The following is a 16,068-nucleotide window of genomic DNA, read 5'->3' as shown; positions in this document are numbered from 1 at the left end:
CTTGTGTGTGTTGTCGACGTACTTATTATAAGAATCAGACTAAGTTAGTGGATTTATATGCGCTTGTGAAAGGGAAAATAATACTGAATGGAAGGATTTCGCCACATACTTGATGGTAGAAAATTGTTTTGATTTGGGATTGGATCAACGTGTGTGTACTTATTGTTGTAACAAATTAAATCAAAACCGGATGCCTGCTAGAGCGGTTCATAATAATCTGGAATTGGTTGAGATTCCTTCTGAATTGAAGGATTTAAATACTTATGAATCTATTTTGATTCAAAGTATCCATCCCTTTCAGGCTATTGTAAGAATGGACCCAAAGACAGGGAAATTGCCTCCATCAGATTTACAGAGAGGATTAAAGGGAAGAGTGGTTTATTTGCCTCTAGATTTGAAGAAAAACATTAATACAATTGGAGTAGAAAAAGTGGAAGAGGAACATCTGGTTATCTTAGTGAATGGGGTTCCGACAAAGAGTAAGAAAATATGGCAAGATTTAGTGGATGTTAGGAAAGTCAAAAAGGCAACATTGTATTTGAAAAAAAGCAATAAGTACTATAAGAATGTATATGTTGCAGAAGAGGAAGTAAGTGAAGAAGAGGATAGTGATTTGTGTGGTGGTCAAATTGAGAAAGTAGAACCCTCTAAAAGTGAAGAAATATATGAACATTATAGTGTTCATCCTTTGCATTCCAAGGAAGTCATGGGGAATGCTATTGAGTTGTTTCAAATGAAACAAGCCAAAGGGAGTCCCATTAGTGTTTGGGAGGAAAGTTTGGAAGCTCGGTGTTTCCCACAGCTATTTCCAACAGGTCAAGGAGGAAGATATGATGAGCGACCTCATCAAATTCCTGCTTCTGAATACCGGACTTTACGATTGTATGCAGAAGATCCTAGGTTTCGACAAAGTCAATGTGCAAGACAGTATTTTGGATTCTCACCTGATTAATCTCATGGCGTGTCAGCGTGGTACTAATGAGTACTGGTACCGTCGTCATGGTGATTTAAAATGTATGCTGAGGAACTTAGGAACTCCCTCATGGTTCCTCACTCTCAGCTGTGCCGAGTATGGCTGGGAAGACTTACTTGAATTTCTACGAGAGGCAAATGGAAACATTGAAAATATCGAATTCAAGACACCCGGAGAACTGTGCTCTTTGGATCCAGTGAATGTATGCCGGTACCTCAATCATAGATTTGAAGCTATGATGTCTTTCATCATGAACAAGAAAAATCCACCTCTTGGAGAGGTGTTGGATTTCTTCTGGAGAAAGGAGTACCAAGCAAGAGGTGCTCCTCATATACATATGCTGCTGTGGATCAAGGATGCACCTAAATTTGGAACAGATCCAGAAGACTTAGTGATGAGTTTCATAGAACAGTATTCTACATGTGCTGTTCCAAATGCAAAGGAAGACAAAAGCCTAAGAGAACAAGTTTTACGCTTCCAAAGCCATCGTTGTGGAAAGTACTGTCGTCGTAAATTCAGAAACAAGGACAAGTTCTACACCAAATGTCGTTTCGCCTTTCCACGACCGGTGATTTCTAAAGGAAGAGTGAACAGTTTGATGTCTTCGCTGCAACGTAATGTGATGAAGAAATCATCTAAAAACACATACAATTTGAAAAGGAACGAAGAGTCCAAGTACATCAACGACTACAACCCAGTGATTTTGTCCATGTGGAATGCTAACATGGATATACAGTTTGTGGCTGATAACTGTATGGCTGTGGCTCGGTATGTGACATCTTACATCACCAAAAAAGAAAAGACAGAATTGAAGGATATGTGGGAGGACATTTCCCATGAAAAGAGCCTCAGTAAGAAGTTGTACAGTTTCAGTCTGAAGATGTCACATCGAGAAATCGGAGCTTACGAATGTTCTGACCGGTTGTCTTCAGCAAGTCTCTATGCCAAATCCAGGAGTATCGTTTGGGCGAATCTTGGTCTTGCTGCAACGCGTAATCGAGTTCTGAAACCTGTGCGGGAAATTGAGTATTTGGCGGAAAAGGAGCCAAACAGTACCGATATTTTGAAGACCAACATGTTGGATACATATTATCCAAATAGAAGCAGTCACCTCGAGAATGTTTGTCTGTATGAGGTTCTACAAAATTACATATTCAAGAGGAACATCAAAGAAGATATTGATAAAGGAGTGTATGCTGTAATTGGAAGTGAGGGATGTCTGGTCAAGCAAAGAAAATGCCACTTGGTAAACCATCGAAAATTGAGTGGCGAATCTCCTGAAAAAAAAGAGTTTTTCTATTTAGCACTTTTGCAACTTTTCAAGCCTTGGCGTGCAGAAGAGGAACTGCTTGGAGATTTCCTCTGTTACGAAGACTCTTTCAATGCCGCCAAGGAGACCATAGAATGTCCTGTTTTTCCCAAATATCTAGAAATGTTGAATGCGGAAATCGAGCAGGAAGCAACGATTGCAGCCGAGATTGCTAGAGACAGTTCTGAGGACAGTCAGAGTTCTGTTTCATTGAGTCAGGATCCACTAGGAGGACCAGTTATCGAAAATGAAGCTGCCACTGCCATGATTGAAGTGGAAAGAGCCATGGCACATGCTCAGGAGGATGCGGTTAACTTGGACTTGGAAAGACAACTCAACGTTGAGCAGAGGAAAATTTATGACGAAGTTACCAACCAAATTGATCATGGATTAAGTCATGAGAAGAAAGAGTGCTCATGTACGTCGTTGAAGCCTGTCCGACTGTACGTGAGTGGAGAAGCGGGAACTGGAAAAAGTTTCCTCATTAAAGCAATTTCATGTTATTTGCAGAAAAGGACTGAGTCATCGCTGTCTTGTGTTGTCACTGCTCCAACTGGACTGGCAGCACATAACATTAAAGGTATTACTTTGCATCGTCTACTGATGCTGCCAGTGGAGCATGATAACAAATTACAATACCACACGTTATCTGGAGATGCTTGTTGTGAAGTTTCAAGAGTCATGAAGAAAATGAAACTTCTTATCATTGACGAAGTAAGCATGGTTTCCAATGTCATGCTTGCCTTTGTGCATTTGAGAATGCAAGAAGTTCTCAAAACAGAGTATGATGTGTTATTTGGTGGCAAACACATCATTGTTTTCGGTGATTTTCTGCAGCTGACACCAGTGAAAGGACAACCTGTGTTCAAAATGCTCACGCATGAAGATACCAGGAAGTGCCTAGGGAGCATTGGCAACGTTAATATATGGTTAAACTTCAATTATGCTGAACTGCGTGAAAATATGCTTCAGGCGAAGGATGAAGATTACAAGAATATTCTACTAGATGTTAGAATCGGAAAAGTGACCGAGCATGGGAAAGAAGCTTTACATGCACGATTACTGTCAAATTTGTATCCAGAACAAGACGTTGTGCCTGAGAATATTTTTCAGAAAATTACTGAGAAGAAATCTGGAATATGTTTGATGCCAACTCTTGCAGAATGTGCCATCTTCAACAACAAAATGTTGCATTTAGAAAACCAAGAGATTGTGAAACTGGAAGCTATTGACAGAGTAGAGCATATGGGATCAACAATTATTTTGTCTGAGAATTTGAAATCAAAATTGGATTCATTAGAGAAGACTATATCTAAAACTGCAGGTTTTGAAAAGACTCTGAATGTGTGCTTAAATTGCCATATAATTTTAAGAAGGAATTTACATGTTGAAAGAGGTCTGGGAAATGGATCAATGGGTAATGTTGTTGATTTTGTGAAATACAGAAATAGAGATGGAATTGAATTTTTAAAAATTAAATTTGATGGCATTGAGGAAGTACAGCTAATTGGTCGTTGCTCTGCTAGGTTTTTGCTTGTGAAAGACTTATATGTTCGCCGTAAGCAGTTTCCTGTTTGCTTGGCATATGCGGTGACAATCCATAAATCGCAAGGTTTAAGTGTAGACAGTGCATTGGTGAATATTGGCAGTTCTGTGTTCAAGGAGGGTATGGCATATGTGGCATTGTCACGAGTTAGAACTTTATCGGGATTGTACTTGATTGAGTGTGATGTCACAAACATTTGTGCGGATCTAGATTGTGTTAAGGAATACAATAGGTTAAGAAGAGAGTATGCGCCACATTTGCCTCAATATCCTTTGTTTGAGAAACGTGTGGTAGGCCGGAAACGAAGAAATGTGACCAATAGTAGGGAGGTTGTAGCAAAAAGACGAAAAGTCGATGAACCAGAAATTATAAGCAGAAAGAAAAAGGATTTTGTTGAAGATGTTGTTGGTTTTCAATTTGAAAACAGTTCTGGTGTCAACTGCTATGCTAATGTAGTGGTTAATGTTTTGTTTTCTCTAGAAAATGTAAAAGAAGAGATTGTGGTCAATTCGGATCAAAGATTTAGCAGTTTGTTGAATTCTGTGTTAGAGAAATGTAGCACTGATAGAACAAAAATAGAAAGTGTGTCTGAAATTCGAAATCTGTTAGACAGATGTTCAGGTCAAACACAATTCTCTCAAAATATTCAGCAAGATTGTCAGGAGTTTTTAATGTATATGCTTGATGTATTGCATGATGAAGGTGTAGATGTAGATCACCTGTTTGGGCTCTCTTATCAATGGCAGCATGACTGCGAGAACTGTAGGGTATCAAGTACTACTAGTGTAGACTCAGAAAAATTTATATATTTAACTTTGCCAGACAGTAAATCAGTGTCCTTTAATAAGCTAGTAAAAGCAGCTGATCACAACATGGAGTGTAGCCAATGTAAGTCTGAAATGTTGTCAACATTATTTATAAGAACATATGGCCAGTATGTCATTTTAATGTTCCAACGATGTAGGCCTGATGGAACAAAATTGACAACTTTAATTAAAAATGTTGTGGCTTCGCAGTTGTCAATATCAGGAAGGACTTTTGTAACTGCAGCAATTATATATCATGACGGTCCTTCAACAACATCAGGACATTACACAGCTTATTTAAAGTCTAGAAACGGCTGGTCATTCTGCAATGATTCTATTTTAACTTTCAAAAAAAAATTGCCTTTTGACCTTAAAAATTCTTACCTGGTGTTTTTAAAACCAAAATTTTAGGGAAGGAATCTCAGGATTTGCTCTGAGGAATTTCAAGAGGTTCTAATGGCTCCTACACTATTTGACCTTGAGGATAAGTGTAGTACAGAGTCAAAAGTTATTTTGAGTTTTAAATAGTTCCTGGAAAAAAAGAAGGTTTTCTTACAGAAAGTGGTGGGCACGGATTAGTTAAAGGACAACAGAGTATTTCCCAAAGCAAACGGTGTTCTTACCATAACACTTAACGTCATGGAAAAATAACTGCACTTTGAATGAGTTCAGAAAAACTGTTTCTTTTTATAAGCTAATTCAAGCAGCCAATCAAAACATGGAGTAGAGGTAATGTAAGTCTGCAATGCTGTCTAGATTATTTGACCAAACTTTTCGTTATAATGTCATTTTAAAATTCCAACTATATAAACCTGATGAAAGTAAGTCTTCAACTTTAATTACAAATGTTGTGGCTACACAGTCGTTGATTTTAGGAAGAACATTTGTAACTGCAGCTATTATATGACATGATGGTCCTTTGACAAGATCCGCTTATTACACAACTTATTGAAAATGTAAAAAAAGCTGCTGTTTCGTAAATGATTCCTATTTGACTACGATACAATGTTGCCTTTTTACTTAAAAATATTCTTACTTTCTGTTTTCAGAAAAGAGAATTTAGGGTAGGTAACTGGCCTACAATGATTCTAGGGGTTGATATAATTTTATCTACTGTTTTAAATTGCTTTGTGATTAAAAGTGATGTAGAGAATTAAATAATTGTAGTAGTCATAGAGGTAGTGTAAGTCTGCTTCATAGTAAGCAGTATCAGTGTCATAGGAAATGTGGAACATGAGTGAGCAAGAAGGGTGAGATATTACTAGTACAGGATTGTGAAAGTGATCTTGAACGTTTTCTTTCTGAAAGTTGCGGAAATACAAAATGACGGGATTTGCTTAGAAGAATTCCAAGAGTTATAAATGGCTCTTACACGATTTGGCCTTGTGGAAAAGTGCGGTAGAGAGCGAGAAGTCATTTATTGTATGTAACATATTTGTCAAAACGATGGAGCTCTTCTTTCAGAAAGTGGCGGGCTGAAAATAATAACAGCACAACAGAGTGTAAGCTGTTCATAGGATATCATTCGACGTCATGGAAAGTAAGTTACTTTTCAGGAGTTCTGATTTCTGATTGGTTATGTTATATGGGTTTTTAAAACACAATCATGTTGATTGTGTTTTTTTTCCCCGCTGTTATATGATGAATACCTTCAAGTCACTGTTTTTAGTGAAATTTGATAAATTCTGAGAACAGCAAAAATAAACCATTTAACATGTATAATTAATTCTGTACTTTTTGTATTTATGATATACATTTAGAACTGTGTAGTAGGCATGGAGAAGCTGAGGCTTCTGTAAGTGTCAAAGTTGTTGCATACAGTGCTCACATTCTACGTAGTCTTTCATATGATAGACTACATCTGCACAATGAGATACCTAAGCAAAGGAAACGCAGGTGATGTGATTGTGGAATGAGCAAAAAAAAGGCCTACTCAGTGTTGCAGATGAAATTTAGAGTTGTTGAAGAGTGCAGAGGAGATAATACATGTCCATGCCTACCAATGAAGTGAGTCATGTCCACTTTACTCTTGAACAAAGGCCAGACCTCCTCTGTTTCCCTGGACAGGCCTAAACTTGATCTGCACAATGTGATTCATAATATTAGGAAACACAGGTGATGTAATTGAAAAACGTGCAATTTCTTTTGCTCATTTCACAATCACATCACTTGTGTTTCCTTTGCTTAGGTATCTCATTGTGCAGATGTAGTCCAGCATATGAAAGAGTACGCAGAAGTGCAGCACTGCATGCAACAACTTTGACACTTACTGAAGCCTCAGCTTCTGCATGCCCCCTACACAGTCCTAATTATATACATTTTAAACTGACGGTATCCTGCTGGAGATGAACTGAGGCCTATCTTGCAACATGGTGCATCTTTTACACTGCTGCTGCGTCACAAAAGTGACGGAACAGCGGCGCAAAAGAGGCGCACGGCCATCATAAATCTGCCCTTAACATTTTAAATGATTGTTTCTAGATGCTGATAAGGTGTGGCCTATCCACAGATTTGTTTCAGGTAAGTCCTACTCAGGGTTGCAGATGAAATTTAGGCTTGTTGAAGAGTACAGAGGAGATAATACATGTGCAGGCCTACCAACGAAGTGAGTCATGTCCACTGCACTCTTGAACAAATGTCAGACCTCCTCTGTCTCCTGGAACAGGCCTAAACCTCATCTACACAATGTGATGTGTAATGTTAGGAAACACAGGTAATTTAATTGAAAAGTAAGGTGTGTATAACTATATAGTTGAGGAAATGGAGGTGTGATTGATTCTTTGCAAGACTGACTAGGTGTGTGAGTAACTCCATGGATGAGTGACAGTCTGTGAGTGTCTGTTTACACTGAGTGTATCTAAGGTTATATTAGAGTCTGAAGAGGTTCATCGTATCATCACATGAATGATGTCATCAGTGATGTGATCAGTAATGTCAAATGAGATGTCATCAGTGATGTCATCAGTGATGTCATTTGAGATGTCATCAGTGATGTCATCAGTGATGTCATTTGAGATGTCATCAGTGATGTCATCAGTGATGTCACTGACCATGTCATGAATGATGTAATATGTGACATCATCAGCAGTGGATTGCGGGTGCGCGATATATAGTTAGTGCAACTAACTATATATGGAATTTCAATGGTTTTGTGTGAGTAAAATAAGGTTTTTTAATGCTAATTCCTAACTATATATGGTCTATAACCTATGTTTTTTTCAGTGAATTTTCAAGGTTTTGTAAATGCTAATTCCTAACTATATATGGTCTATAACCTATGGTTTTTTCAGTGAATTTTCAAGGTTTTGTAAATGCTAATTCCTAACTATATATGGTCTATAACCTATGGTTTTTTCAGTGAATATATATATATATATATATATATATATATATATATATATATATATATATATATATATATATATATATGCTGCCTTCTGATAGGCTGTGCTCTTTTGAGCGTCCCAAGGGATCTGGATTATATATATATATATATATATATATATATACATATGTATTACCCACTGGCGGTCGCCAGTAGGTAGTTATAGTTAGGACCTATTATCCATAGGAAAACTGCAACATTCTATTGCCAATAACTTTGGTGTCAATTATTGAATCTTCTTGAAATTTTCCAAACTTTTGGCCAGCCCAGTTCCGCTTCTTCCCTGAAAGATTAGGGGTGATTGGTGAAGCAGGGGCCGAGAAAAAAGGGGGGTCCCAAAACGAGTTTTCCCCATGCAATTTCTCTTGTGGCTACAGCTCGAACGGCTGAACAGAATTACACCAAATATGGCAGAGAGGTAGTCCTCAGTTCCGACTTGTGCCTTTGGCATATCTGGTGTCAATCTGTTCAGTAGTTTCTTTGAAAATTATGGTTAAAGTCATTTATATATCTATGGGCGTGGAGGATCCGCCGATTGTGCGAGGATTGGCCTCGTAGGATAAGCGCACTGTTCCGATCACGCGCTGAATTCTAATTGGCTGTCAAGCAGTTGTAAACATTCGAAACCAGGAACTGTTGGCAGCCATTTTGTGCCTCGGTAAAAGCGAGGGTGAAGAAGTCTGTAAAATATGTTGGCAAAACGTGATCAGGGGCAGGTTAGACACACCCTGACCCCCTAGGCCTGCTCAGGGGGTGACATAGGAACCCGTAGGACAAAAAATGTATGTCTTTTTTTTTACACAAAAGTCACGAGATGCGCGTAGAATCTGCGCATTTGGTCGCTGATGAAAATGAAGCATGTGTTTTTGAGATATATATCAGGCTTATGTGAATAGATGTTGGGTGCTTCTACAAAGAGCCCTTGTGTTTATTGAGAGATTTTAGTAATTACAAGTAAGTACCGATGCAGTCTAAAGTTCATGAGGAAGACTTGGTTTCCTTCATCTGTAAAATGTACACTATCTCTTTAATAGATGCCATGCATATTGAAACGCAGATTCTTGTGGTATATGGACAATATTCTATAGTCTTGATGAACATTAAAAAGATGTATTCACATGTTTATTTACTTATCTGCGCATATCAGGTGTTCCAGTCTTCCCCTATCTCGACGACTGGTTGTTGAAGGCGGGCTCGCCTCAGACAGTCGTCTCCCACCTCCAGACTACGGTTGACCTCTTGCACCTACTGGGGTTGTCCATCAACGTGCCGAAGTCGCACCTGTGCCCCTCTCAGAAGCTCCTCTTCATCGGAGCGGTTCTGGACTCGGCGCAGTTTCGGGTTTTTCACTCCAAACAGCAGGTTCGGGATATTTAGGCTCTGACTCTGATCTTTCAGCTATTATCCCGGGTCTCGGTCAGGTTGATGCTGCAGATCCTGGGGCTGAAGGCCTCCTGCATCCTGTAATATGTCTATGGTCTGGCTCTGTAGAAGATTTGGAACAATATTATCTTTATCTTAATGATAATGCCTTCAAATGTCAAGTTTACTATGTCCCATCATGGAGAGAGTATCAACTTTCTAGACATTACATTCTATGTAGAAAACGGTGTCATACAGAGTAAGTTATATCGAAAGGAGACATCATGCAACTCAGTATTGCATGCATCAAGTGCACATGCAAGTTCAGTCATCAAAAATATTCCCTTTGGAGAGTTGACCCGTGTTCGGAGAAATTGCAGTGAATCTGGTCACTTCAATGACAATGTTGAAGAAACAAAACAAATACTTTTGAAACTGGGCTATGAGCATGACACCCTTAATAGAGCTGTGGCCAGGATTGGTACAGTGGATAGGGATGCCACCCTTAGTGATAACTTGGCCAAGAAACAATCACATATGAGTACTAATAAAGCTAGGTTTGTCAACCAATACACCATGCATTGTGACAAAATATTTAATGTATTCCGTAAGAATTGGCAGTTACTTACAGTTATCCATGGTTTAAAAGATCATATAGGTATCCAGCCATCCATCACATACAGGAGAGGTTCATCACTACGTAACCACCTAAGTCCTAGCTATGTAACTACCTCTCCAAACAGAGGGACCTGGCTCCCTCCTAAGCCTAAGGGTTTCTTTACATGTGGTGCGTGTAATATCTGTCCCATGGGTAAGAATAAAACCACCACCTTCTCTTACAATACCGAACAGAGACATACTATTAATCAGTTCTGTAATTGCAATACCACCTTTGTGGTGTATGTCTTTGGCTGTCCATGTGGTAAGATCTATGTGGGCAGCAGTATACGTCCATTGAAATTACGTATTCAGGAACATCGCCGGGCCATCATAAATAGAGATATGAGATATCCAATTACAAAACATTATAACTCTGTACACCAGACAGATAATACCTTCTGATTTCATGCTATTGAACATGTCTCAGCAAACAAGAGAGGTGGCAAAATGGATATGTTGTCTTCGATTGATAAATTTAGGACACAATACTGATAGCGAAATGCACTATTTTCTTTGAATAAGACATATTGCATAGACGCTTAGAGGTATATGAGGTACACCTTAGTGGATAATGATTTTCAACAGACCAATGAACCCTAATGGATATTTATCCTATTGTCGGATCTATCGTATTGTATTGGCCCTTTCTGTGATGAGGACTTTTTGTGTACCATGGATACATGTACAATTATGTCTTATGTGGGATCTATGTTTATTATGCCCGTTTTTACTTATCCTTGTTTCTTTCATCCCCCTCTCTTTCACCCTTTTTCCAACCTTCTCTGTTATTTTCGACTTTTCATACATGCCTGGCTTTTTTCTGTTTGCCAAACATTAAAATACAGTATTATTATTACCTTTCAAAGTAATATATTCTGTATATATTTTAGCTTATACATTTGCTACCAATATTGAACCTTTTACCGCCGATAACTTATTCATATGAAGATTGTCCCCCCATAGAAGTGCAATTTTATCATTCAAAGATGGTGCCGACCATATAACTCGGTCATTATCTTTGAGGTTATCGTACGTGGGATAATAATTTTGGTATTCACGTCTGCCGTACAATTGAAGTACGGTACACTTTTTACCCGAGTTGCACTACCGCTCATTTTGCATTAAATCGCTATCAACATTAGATTTTCCCCTATTCAATATCTGGTCATATTGAGACTGGCTACTCACAGAAGCCCTTTTTTTTTTTAATCACTCCAATATGGCGCTGACAATGCATCTCTTTGTTTTTTCCACGACATTACTTATATCGCGGTGGGTTTTATGTAGGACAACATGTGACCATTCGTTGATTTCTACTTTAAATCGCATCATAATTGTTGCTATTTTTTGTCTTTACTATTTCTTTTGCTTCAGATAATACCATTTCCAGGAAGATATTACCCCTTTTCCGTCTAAATTTATATGGAATTTTTTTTTCTACAGTTATTCATTTAGATATTTCTTTGGAGTTATGTTTTTTTTTTATCAATAGACTCGAAGTTCTGGTTATATTTTCTGACTTTTTTTATATGAAGCTCGGCCCATTAATCGGATATAGCATTAGGCCTTCATTATTACAAAATGGCGCCAATGGTATTCCCCTGTTCTACTTTTGAGAGCATGGGGTTTTTCTCATTAGCGACACGTGGGCGATCATGTGACTAGTTGCCGGTGCTTTAAATAGTATACCTAAATCAAACATGGCGACTGGCGTCTTACGAGGTACGGGAAGAATTACCATAGACTTCTTTTTTTTTTGTTGAGTTGCTGCCGATCGCGGGGTGCTTAGTTGGGATACGCTACTCAGAGCGCTTTGTTGAACCTTTAGTTTTTCTAACACGGGATTGGATTAATCTTGTTGACACAAAAGGGGACGATGGACGGAGCGTTTGAGCAAATCAAACACTCACCCCCAGTCAACTGATCTGGGTTTAATCCATCACCATTCTTTAGCCCACTCAGCCACCCCATTTCAGACATGGCTATATGCAAATCAGTCTGACCCTGTGCCTCATGGGAACCGTCCAGCCCAAACTGCCAAGCCATGTCTTCAATGGACCAGAAACAAGAATCCTGGGACCGGTTTCGGATTCATAATCCTCATCAGCCAGGCTATCTTGAATCCAGTGGCCAAGTGAGCAAGGGACTCACGTCTGAGCATACCCTGCCACACTTAGGGCGAAAAAAGCGATACAAAAGGGGATGATGGACGGAGCGTTTGAGCAAATCAAACACTCACCCCCAGTCAACTGATCTGGGTTTAATCCATCACCATTCTTTAGCCCACTCAGCCACCCCATTTCAGACATGGCTATATGCAAATCAGTCTGACCCTGTGCCTCATGGGAACCGTCCAGCCCGAACTGCCAAGCCATGTCTTCCATGGACCGGAAACATGCATCCTGGGACCGGTTTCGGATTCATAATCCTCATCAGCCAGGCTATCTTGAATCCAGTGGCCAAGTGAGCAAGGGACTCACGTCTGAGCATACCCTGCCACACTTAGGGCGAACAAAGCGATACAAAAGGGGATGATGGACGGAGCGTTTGAGCAAATCAAACACTCACCCCCAGTCAACTGATCTGGGTTTAATCCATCACCATTCTTTAGCCCACTCAGCCACCCCATTTCAGACATGGCTATATGCAAATCAGTCTGACCCTGTGCCTCATGGGAACCGTCCAGCCCGAACTGCCAAGCCATGTCTTCCATGGACCGGAAACAAGCATCCTGGGACCGGTTTCGGATTCATAATCCTCATCAGCCAGGCTATCTTGAATCCAGTGGCCAAGTGAGCAAGGGACTCACGTCTGAGCATACCCTGCCACACTTAGGGCGAACAAAGTGATACAAAAGGGGATGATGGACGGAGCGTTTACGCAAATCAAACACTCACCCCCAGTCAACTGATCTGGGTTTAATCCATCACCATTCTTTAGCCCACTCAGCCACCCCATTTCAGACATGGCTATATGCAAATCAGTCTGACCCTGTGCCTCATGGGAACCGTCCAGCCCGAACTGCCAAGCCATGTCTTCCATGGACCGGAAACAAGCATCCTTGGACCGGTTTCGGATTCATAATCCTCATCAGCCAGGCTATCTTGAATCCAGTGGCCAAGTGAGCAAGGGACTCGCGTCTGAGCATACCCTGCCACACTTAGGGCGAACAAAGCGATACAAAAGGGGATGATGGACGGAGCGTTTGAGCAAATCAAACACTCACCCCCAGTCAACTAATCTTGTTGACACCTTGAACTAGTTATGGCACATGTTTTGACAAAGTATTAATGCTTTTTAAACCACGTTTACGGGGGTCCCCACTGACGGCTGACGTGCTTTTGCCATGGATATAAGTATTTATGTTCTAGGGGCCTCACCCTTATTGATATGTTACATTCGATTATTTACCGCTATTTAATACATGCTTTTCACTTGTTTAGATTGGAAAAGCTGGTGGCTTATCATGGCCACCATGAACATCGTGCCTCTTTCCAATTAAACTTGGACTGTCTATACACTCATTTACAGTACGTTGAGTTTGCAATATGTATATACATTATAGGGTCTGTAAATGTAGTGATTCCAATTGACCCTCCCCCACCTTTTTGCTTTATAGGTTATTACGGTGTCTCTTTGTACGTATTATTGACATATGGGAGGTTAAAATCGGACAATTACATCGGAGTGATTCAGTATACAAAGTGGCCTTGTATTAATCTGGAACGAACACTTTCGGTATGCTTGTTTGGATATGAGTTGAATTACAAAGAAGTTAATGGAAATGGGTGATTATAACCTTGATGTTATTTTTCCTTTTAGACCGTGGTCATCTGAGCATTACTTACTTTTGTACCTAAGGGGACTATAATATTCGGCTCATGCGATATCTCCATCAACAATTTTGGACAAGATATTTTTCTGATGAGGACTCGTATTTACTTATCATATACGGGTGCACAAAGGCTGACCCCATTGAATTTCGGGTGCTCTTTCTGTGGTCTTCTTGTGAATTTCCTGTTAAATCATCTAGGTGGAAACCAACTTATACTACGATATTACTTTTAGTCTTGAACTCTGAATTAATTAGTTGCTTATCATAAGTGTAACTTTGGCGTAATTTTAATAGTAATCATGTCATACACACGCCTTGTATTATTACTCATCTCATAATTCTTCATTTAAAAAAAATGCTTTTTATTTATTTATTTTTTTCCATGCAGTCACTATTGACTCACTCAGGTGCGAATTGATCTGTTTACTCATCCCTGGGAACCTCATTTGGTTTACTCATCATACTCTCTGGTGAGAAATTAATTTTGTTTAGTTTGACCTATGGATGGATATGTTTCCCTTACGTGAACCCCACCGACCCATTCCCCCTCCCCATTTCTTAAATATATTTGACTCTTTGTATAAAATCTACCTTAACTTTTCTCTCTATTCCTTACCCTCTCTTCTTTTTGTTTACACTAATAATCTCACCTTGTTTTTACTGTTCTCTTAATATCTTTTAGCCTTATTTCTTCCTGCCTTTTGATCTAAGCACTTACTTCCTTTCATTTTTTCCAATTGGAGCTTATATCTGGAAGTAATGATATGAAATAGCACATGTAATGTATATAAGATGTGTGTGTTTTTTGTCTAAATAAGTTCTTATGTATTGGTATGTATACATGTGTGTATTATACATTCGGTCTCTTCTTTTGTATATATATATACATGGATATTATGTCTCTCCTTTATTTTTTTTTTAGTGCCTTTTGCCTCAAGTGTTGTGAATTATTGTTATATATGTATCGTTTACGTTGTATATATATTTATGTATATCTATATGTGTTTTATGTTGTTTGCAGCCCTGACGAAGTTCCTAGGGTAGGAACGAAACGCGTTGGCTGTTTTTGCAGTACTTACAAAGAAGAAAAATCAAAGAAATTTCAAAATAAGTTTATGCTTTGGTTTGTGACTACATACCTGGTGCTGCCTCCACGCTGTTTGATGGACATCACTGATGACATCATCCATGTGACATGCTGATACACCTGATCATACAGTAGCATAATCTTTTAACATACATTATAAAATATGAAGTACCATATTTGAAACATTGACACACCAGTACAAGTTTCTAAAAACCCGCTTAGTGATTCCTACATCTACACATACATCTAAACACTTACCTATAGATTGACTCATACATGCTAACAAAGATCAATATAACACTATTAAATATACTTATATACCTACTTCAACATTACCCACCAGCACATATCCTATTCCTTTATGAAGACATCCTACTCACTTACACAAACAAGTTATCATACTTACATTTACTTAGCTATACACTTATACAAACACCACTTTATTTATTCATATTGATAGTAACTCATACGTAGTGTGTTATAGTGTGTTGTAAAATCAGTATTACAAGTATACAGTTATCCATACATCACTCATACAATCACTGAGTATTATGTATACTTATGTATATACAATAACTGTCACATAGACTGTCTTTTATATTTTTAGTTTGTTGGACATATATCATTGAGAAATATATTTACTCATCACCACACCCATAAAGAAATTCACTCACCCAAACAACTGTTTCCACATACAGTCTTAACCTCATATACTCACTAAATCAACAATTTACACATCTTTCCACAGTCATACATGTACCACCCAACCACACACACATTCATTCACTATCCCATACAAATACTAACTAATTAATAACTAATGTAGACTTTCACATAGGTAGTAACCAACTTATGTAGTAGTTTACACAACAAGAGATAGAGTGATCCAGGTATTCATACAGTTTAATCACTATCCCCTATATTTAGTGAGACACTTAAAATTCCTCACTATGGGCCCGATTCACAGAACTAACTTAAGACAAAATCCTAAACTTACCACCGTTTTCGTATTCACAGAAGGTACTTACTCATTTTGGTGTTCACAGAAGACACTTACTCATTTCTGTATTCACAGAAGTTAGGACTCCTAACTTTAGGACTCCTA

The sequence above is a fragment of the Lissotriton helveticus genome, chromosome 4_1, assembly GCF_964261635.1.
Source record: "Lissotriton helveticus chromosome 4_1, aLisHel1.1, whole genome shotgun sequence".
NCBI lineage: Eukaryota > Metazoa > Chordata > Amphibia > Caudata > Salamandridae > Lissotriton > Lissotriton helveticus.
Note: the sequence above shows the minus strand (reverse complement) of the source record.